We start from the raw sequence: 7,936 nt of genomic DNA on the forward strand, positions 1-7,936 counted from the left end.
TTCAATTTCTAAAATAGTAATAGTTTTATATTTTTGCGAGGAGCCGGGAGTCTCGGCGGGTGTCGAGAAATCTCGAAGGGGCGAGACTTCTCGACTCTCGTCAAGACTCTCGACCCAGGCGAGACTCTCGCCTTTCCCGAGAGTCTTGTCCCGACAATGCCGAGAAAGTCTCGTCTCGCCCTTCGAGACTCTCGGGTGGTCGTGAGTCTCGCACAGCCCTAGTTATCACCCGCTGCACGTTCTAAAAGACTTTATTTAAGTCTCCACTCGCCATTTACGGCAGAGCGACATGGCTTCCACCAACGGAAAATTAGCTATAATTAGGGCTAGGTATTAACCAAAATTTATATTCGTGATAGTAAAATGAAACTAAGCATTGTTTTAATGCTATTACTCCTTAGTGTGAATATTATCTCGTAATGATTGTGAATAAATTATTTATTTTGTTCTTCGGTGGCAGCGGCGGTAAAAACCTCGTCTTCCATCCTGAGGTTGCGGGTTCAAGTCCCGCACGAGTTGTTCCATAGCCGCTCAAGGCATTGGTGTTTGTGTCTGTCCTAAAATTTTGCCGGCGTCTTTGGCGGCGGCGTAACGTCCTCGCCTGCCAATCAAGAGATCGCGGGTTCGAGTCCCGCCTGGGTAGGTTTCCTCTGTCCAGGGCATGGTTGTTCGTGTACGTTTATTTGTTAAAATTTGTTGAACAGCTTGATGTAAAATGGTCAATAGGAGTTGTATTCGGTGGTTTGAGACTAAAATAAAATAATTGAAATAAATCACTTGTTTATATTTAAACATGAACTCTTGAGGTTTTGGCTATTTTTTAAGAAACATCATTAGCCAAATTTTGGGAAATTTATTTCCCATTTTTTACGATTACTTCATGAAGAATCTGAGGCGATGAATCCCAAGAGGCTTCCGGGGTGAATAGCTTGGATGCTATATTCTCTGGTTTCCAACCGGGTCAGGTTTTGCATAGTGAGGGCCGACGTTTCGCTTGGAGACTTTCCCAGCATCCTGAGGGCTGATGTCGCTGCATTTCGATATTTATCACCTCCTCCTTCACCTCTAGTTGTCTCTGATTGGTCCGTGACCTTTCCTCCTTCCTCGCCCTATTTATTACCGGTTTCCAGGCGCTACTTAGCTGCAGTCCTCGATCTCTATTGGTGTTGTTTGGGTGAAGACGGATCTCTACGGCTTCTTTAGTAATGCTGTCCCAATAATCTCTAGTCCTTCCGAGGGGGGCAGTTTCTTCCCAGTGGATGTTGTGATTTTCACGGGGCACAGTGTTTCGCAATGACCGATTTTTGAAGTTGACCAAGTCGAAGATGGCGTCGATGCTCCTTCACCCTCGTCTCAATGGTCTTCTCCGTCTCTCCAATACACATTTCACCACATTCGCATGGAATGCGGCGAATGGCGGCTGTTTTGAGACCGATAGGGTCCTTGGCTCGGACTAACTGATCCTGGAGTTCACCAGGAGGAAGGTGGATGGTACGAATGTGGTGTTTAGAAAGAGTCCTAGCTGTCTTTCCCGAGAGCGTGGAAACGTATGGCAGGATGGCTTTTGATGCTGGAGGTCTAAGGAGGATTATTGTATGGCAAGATGAGAGATGCAATAAATACTAAAGTAGTCGAGTATTAAAATTATTGAAATAAACACTTGCAATGTGCACAAAGCCATTGCACTTGAATCTTCGGATTTTATCATTAAATATTAATTAAACAGTGAAAACATACCCAGTTAATCATTTTAATAAATACATTTTAAAAACAAATTAAGAAAATTAATGTGACATATTTTTATGTATTTGTTTAGTTAGATTGTCAGTTGCTGTGCTACAATATTTACGTTTCGTAAATTAACATCTATTCTAATCTCGGTATACTTCGCTTAAGCAATCTATTTCAGTTGTTCATTACAGTTTTTTGTGTTTGCTAATATGAACCATTTCTTCAAATTATCTCATTGAGAAATTGCATTCTTTGTCTAAAAGTTTGATGCCGGCAAATATGTTTCTTGTAAATGACTTAAACCCGAAGATAAGGAATATGATAAGATGATAGATATTTGCACATTGTTAGTGAATGGATCGGTCAGCACCGGTTCCATTTCCCGGGTTTTACTTAAAGAAAAATAATTTAAATTTATTCCTTTTAATAAACTTGTTTTTGTTGTTGTTCCTGGTTCTTTCTTTTTTAAGAAATAGTTTATTTATATTTTATCTTTTTTTTTAAAGATCCCGAAAACTGATTGTGGGCTCGTGCCTAAGAGTGCCGACATGGATCAGCCTCCGGTGGGATGGCTCCCCTGTTTATGCAATCCGCTTTCGACCATCCTTCGAATTCTTTTCGATTCGACGTTAACGGCATCCTGGCGTCGTGACATTCGATAAAGAGAAAAATAATGAGTGTCCCTCTGTGTTTGAAATTAGAGAGGAGTATTTAGAAACTGTCCATCAACCTAAGGCATTTTGTTTTCTGGATTGTTTTTTTTTTCTTTTACTCCGCCGCTAGAATTTGCGAGGGCCGCCGCGATGCAGCCTCCCAACTATCGGCGAAAAAACGGTAGAACACTGAACTTTATAAACTTGTACGAAATTCTCACGAAGCCCCATAGGGTCCTGTCGTATATCGTTTTTCTCAATGTTTATTCAACTACAACTATGAATGATTCAATATTGTTTAAAGGCGGGCGTGTAGCTTCTAGGTTCGAGAGAGTGAAACGCGTAAAACAATGAAAACGGTGAAACAGTGGTCTTCTTCTTCTCATCAATGGCAAAATATTTAATTGGTGGATATCGTTGAATTTTTTTAAAGAAAAAACAAAATCTTTGCATTACAAATAGATTCTTAAAATTAAAGCTTACCCACTATTGATTTTTAAAATGGCCGAAAGGTAGATTTAAATTTCCGAGGTGTAGAAGAGTACAGAAATATCGAAGTTACGTGTATGCTTTATGAAAAAAATATTTCTAATTTTTTCATGGAAGGAAATGTTGGTATTAGTTCTACTCCTTAAGACGAAAATCGCCATTTTGATAGCGTGCAATTCCGCGGGGAGATTTTCGTTTTTGTGGTTTATTTTAAGTAAGAGGAACAAAATGAACATTACCTCGCATGAAAAGTTTATTAATATTCAATAGCTTCAACTAGGACTTCGTAATGCTCAGCAAATGTATTGCTTTTCAAGGAGGCGTTGATAGGATCAAATACAAGGTGACGGTTGTTTGCCTGTGCATGATTGCTTAATAGTTTCATGGAAACATGCTTAGTCGTCACTTTACCAAGGGTAGTGGTTATTCCAATAAAGTGGTTATTAAAGGCTGTAGCTATTTCTGATGGATCTCTGAGTTGACGTTCATTAATCGTAATCGAATCAATAGATTTACGGGGCATATTTCCTCCTATTTCATTTTTTATTACTCTTCAGGTAGATCTACAAATGTGGGTTGAATCGAGATGTAGTTGTTGTTAGCCATTACTTTGGCTGTGCTTTAATGACTCTTTTAAATACCTTACAGCAGGCACGATAGTATAATTTAATGTTGGGATATAGTGAAATTTTGGCTAGCTTCAAAGATTCTTACAAAGACGCTTTCAATATCTTCTTTATTATCGTGGAATATCGCAACCCCACCCTTCGTAGTCTCCTCATGGACGATTTTCTCTCCCAACTAGAGATAGCCTACGAATATTATACTATCTATTAACGAATATGCTGCATCTTAATGCCAAACGCATTAAGACCGCTTTGCGGCAAAAAAAAAACAATGTGTGCGATACATGTTCGATTTAATTTTTTCTCCATTTTGCTAAAATACGTGCCGTGAGAAATATGTTTCCTTCTCGGTACTCCCAACTATTGTAGTGCTGTGCTTGTGGCTCATTTTGTATGGCTTAGGCCATCACAGCATAATCAATGAATTTAATGCCTTACCAATTGATATTAAATGCTAATTTTTAAATTATGTTATTTTCACTAAATCTCACATAGGCCGATTTTTATTTTTTATAAAAAAATAATTTAATTATATCTAAGAAATAAAATTCAGTGGCATTTCATCAATGCGTTTAAGAATATACTAAACGAACATTAAATGTCAACATAAAATCGGCGACGGCGTTTACGAATGCGTGCAGAGGGCCTTGTTATGGCATTGTATGATGAATGGAATAAATGGTCCAGACCATTCTTGTATGATTAATTCTTCTTCTTCTATGACAAATTACCGAATGTGCCGCTTATCCTTACTATTTCTATGACATTTACTGGACAATTGGTCACTCTGGTCCCGCTATAAAACGAATTAAAGATGAGAAAGGTGAAATAATTCTCACTGCCTCTAAAATCTTAGAAATGAAGCTATTCGCCGACACGCTGTGATGAACGCTTCATTATGCACGACCAAAACAAGCATTTTTATTTTATTTAGAATTAAAGATATGTAGGAAAAATTAAAAGCAAGTTATTATTTGTTTCTAAGCTTATGACTACCTAATTGTATTGTCATTATGCGTGAGTGAGGTTTTCTATCAGCGACCACATTTCGCGCCGTTTTTTTGGTCGTCTGAGTGTTTCTCCATTTTCCCGTTGGAGGCGCCGCGTGGGGAGCAACCGAAGCAGAGACCTCTGTCGGGCATCCTCGACACTACGTACTCGGGCCGAGAGAGGGGCTCGCCTGTCAAGTATGTGAACGGAAAGAGCATCTGGGAAATGTTGGTTGCAGAGATTTTAGGTTAAAGGGGGGGCAGGAGGCCCTTGCAAATGGCCGTGCCTTCAACTTATTACGTGCCTGGAGAAATGAAGAAACGTCGTCCATAACTCTGCCATATTAAGATGGTGAGCGCTGTCCTAACACACCTAGCTATCATTATTATGCCCTCGAAATTAATTATCATCCCGTTACATGACGTCGAATATTTAGAAAAGTCTACACAAAGAAAAGATATCTTCCACCAATCGTATACCACTATAGTCTTTCGTATACCACTTAGATCATTCCTTTAAAAAACTGTTACCTCTCATGTTTTGCAAGATGATTTTTTGTACTTAAAACTGTTGGATAATATGCGTCTGATTTAACCGTGAATTAACCGTTTGAAATCGTGCTTTTTTCATAAAAATTCCAAGTTTACAATCGCGAACTTATGAAAAAGTATTGACCGAATAATTATAAACCTCGTGCTACATTTGCTTCTTAAAATTTGGTTTACTGACGAATTCCGTGGTAACTTCGAAAAAAAACCTCCACCTCCGATTAGGGGTTGAAACAAATCCTTGCGGGTGGGATCGTCTTTTGTTATTAATGCTTGCTGACGCGTTCTTTGATTCTGTGCAATATTTTGAGCACTTTAGTTCCGCAATTTCAAAGGATTCAGAGGTGAAAATCTTTCATGAGTGGAGTGCAGGTGGTGTGCAATGAATCGCAGCGGTAATATGCCAGAGGCACGTAGAGAAGAGGCAATTCATCAGTATTTTTGAAGTATTGTTTGTCTAGGCTAAGAAATAAAACTTTCCTTGGGGAGCCATCTCAACTAGTATTACCATCAGAGTTCATGTTGGTCAGAGGTTGGAGAAATCGGGACTATAAGTTTTGAAAAAAAACCAGAGTCAAATTAGACAAAAAAGATATTTGCGTGAAGCGTACTCCTGGAGTACGTATTTCACTCTTTTTGATTTTTAAATGACGATATCTATTTTTCGCGATTTAATGAAAAGGGAAAAATTTCAAGCGCGCGAAAACGCGACGGCTAAGTAGGAATGCTGGGAAAAGCCCGTGTGACGTCTGTCTGCTGCTGTGTGATGCCACCTGGGTGCGAGGCTATGAACGCCGCTATAATGCAGGCTGCTTGCTGTCGAGCATGGCGGTAGCATAGAGTACCCTAGCTAGCAGGTAGAGCTTGGCTTAAATAAGGATTATTAATACCCTATCAAACGAAGAAGACTTTCCGACCATAGGGAATTTTAATAAGTGATTATTAAGAGATGTTTCCCTGAGGTCTGTGCCTCATGCTTGCATTGGTAATCTCAGATGATGTAAAACTCCTATAGACTCATATAGAAACTAGGTCTCTGTGACGTCACTTGGAGTGGCATCGCATGGTCGCCAATCTGGCCTTTTTCAAATACGGTTAAAATTGACCATTAACATTCGTCTAAACTGGGATTTCTGAAACCAAATAATTTGTATATTATGAACACACTAATGGTGGGTATCGAATCGCAATCATTGCCTTTCGTGAAGATTGATGATTGAGACAAAATAAAAATTCGTCGTCATATTTTTTTAAAGCCTGAATCTGTAAATGTTTTGTTCAGTCAAATTCATTCATCCACCCTGATGACGCCGGACGAGTCTTGCGTTGAGACGTTGGTGATGCACGGCAAAATGAGGAAACTTCTTGCAAATAAATCGTCGGATAACAATTAAATCATATTTTGCAATAGTAATCGTTAAATGCACAGAGAAATAATACGTCAGAGCGACGACACGGTGGATGATTAGATGCTGACCTCGGAAACTAATCTTTTGATGAAGAAATATTTCGTGTTATGGATCGTCAATGGCAGAGGGGAGAGATTCACAGAATACCTATTTTTTCGGGATTGCGACTTCAGGGGAGCCATTAAAATGAACCCCCATATATGCCCGCAGCATGGAGACTTGTTTTGGAATGCCGTCGACAGAGTTCACGGACACCAATCACGAATCGTCTGTTTGACGAGTAAAGAACTCAAAGCCTGTGGTTTACATTTTATGATACTGTAAAACTATAATTTGCTGTTGTCTTAATGGGTACGAATATAGGTACAACGAGCGTGATGCGCCCGCTCCCAGCGGGCTTCCCCCGCTCTTTTCAATGCAGGTCCACAGAGGGATAGGCGCGTTTCTAATTTTAAAATGTAGAAAAAAAGGCAAGGTTTGTATGTACGAATTTAATTGCAATGTTCATATAAAATTGAGGTCAGCGGACCTCTTTAAACTCAACATTGGAAGTAATTATACTATCCTCTGTTAAACGCACACGATGACTCATACTTACGTATCAACAGGAGACTATAATGTGGTATCAGGCGCGTTTTGATAAAAGTTATTTAAAGAACGCGAGATATTGTTGCAAATGAACAAATGTATCAGTTTGTGCAACGTTAACGTCAGGAATATTTACCGGTTTTTGTTTTTTTGTTTTTTTTTATTATTTAAAAACCAATTTTAGGAAACAATAGAAATATCTAGGAAGTAAGATATACCGTCGCATGTTCTCTGATAAATTCTGTGCATTTTGGTACCTCATTTGTAGAGTTTGGTTGCGTATAAGTCGAGAAAAAGGTATCTTTACAGTAGAAATAATGTAGAATTCAAGCGCGATGTGCAGCATGTTCTGAACGCAGCGATTTCCTATCGCCATCGATTAGATGATGACTTGATGATGTGTTCAACTTATGAGTTTGCCCTTCATCAGTGAGTCGATGATTGCTCATAGTGACTGACCTAGGCTGATTTAGGGGGGGTTGGGGACACGGGGGTACGTGCTCCCCCCAAACGCTCAAAAGGGAGGCGAGATTTTTAATACAAATATCAATAAAATTTATATTTTAACATAAAAGTTATATATATTTACATATTAATAACTTTTATGTGAAATATTAAAAGCATATTTCGTAGAGTATTAGTTGCATGTTGTGTTTTATCCCAAATACGAGAAAACCGTTTGCCTGTCAGACCATGACGATTGCCCCCCGGAAATAATCCTGGAACCGCCCTTATTGTGATTGACCTCTGAGGATACTTGTTATATTGCCTGAAATTCACTCACGTATTCTCCTTATTCACAATATTTACTTTAATTTACCTTTTCCTCTAATAATTAATACCAGACAAATATTTTCTGGTGTAACTGCATGAGACGTAGGTGACATTGAAGAATAACTTGA

At 39.0% G+C, this 7,936-nt stretch overlaps 1 protein-coding gene across 1 annotated transcript in view; it reads left to right on the forward strand.

Moving 5' to 3' along the window:
* The window catches only part of LOC124154908, a 203,058-nt gene that overhangs the window by 163,280 nt on the left and 31,842 nt on the right, over positions 1 to 7,936 (forward strand). The window lies entirely within an intron of this gene.

This window comes from Ischnura elegans, chromosome 3 (assembly GCF_921293095.1).
Source record: "Ischnura elegans chromosome 3, ioIscEleg1.1, whole genome shotgun sequence".
Classification (NCBI taxonomy): domain Eukaryota; kingdom Metazoa; phylum Arthropoda; class Insecta; order Odonata; family Coenagrionidae; genus Ischnura; species Ischnura elegans.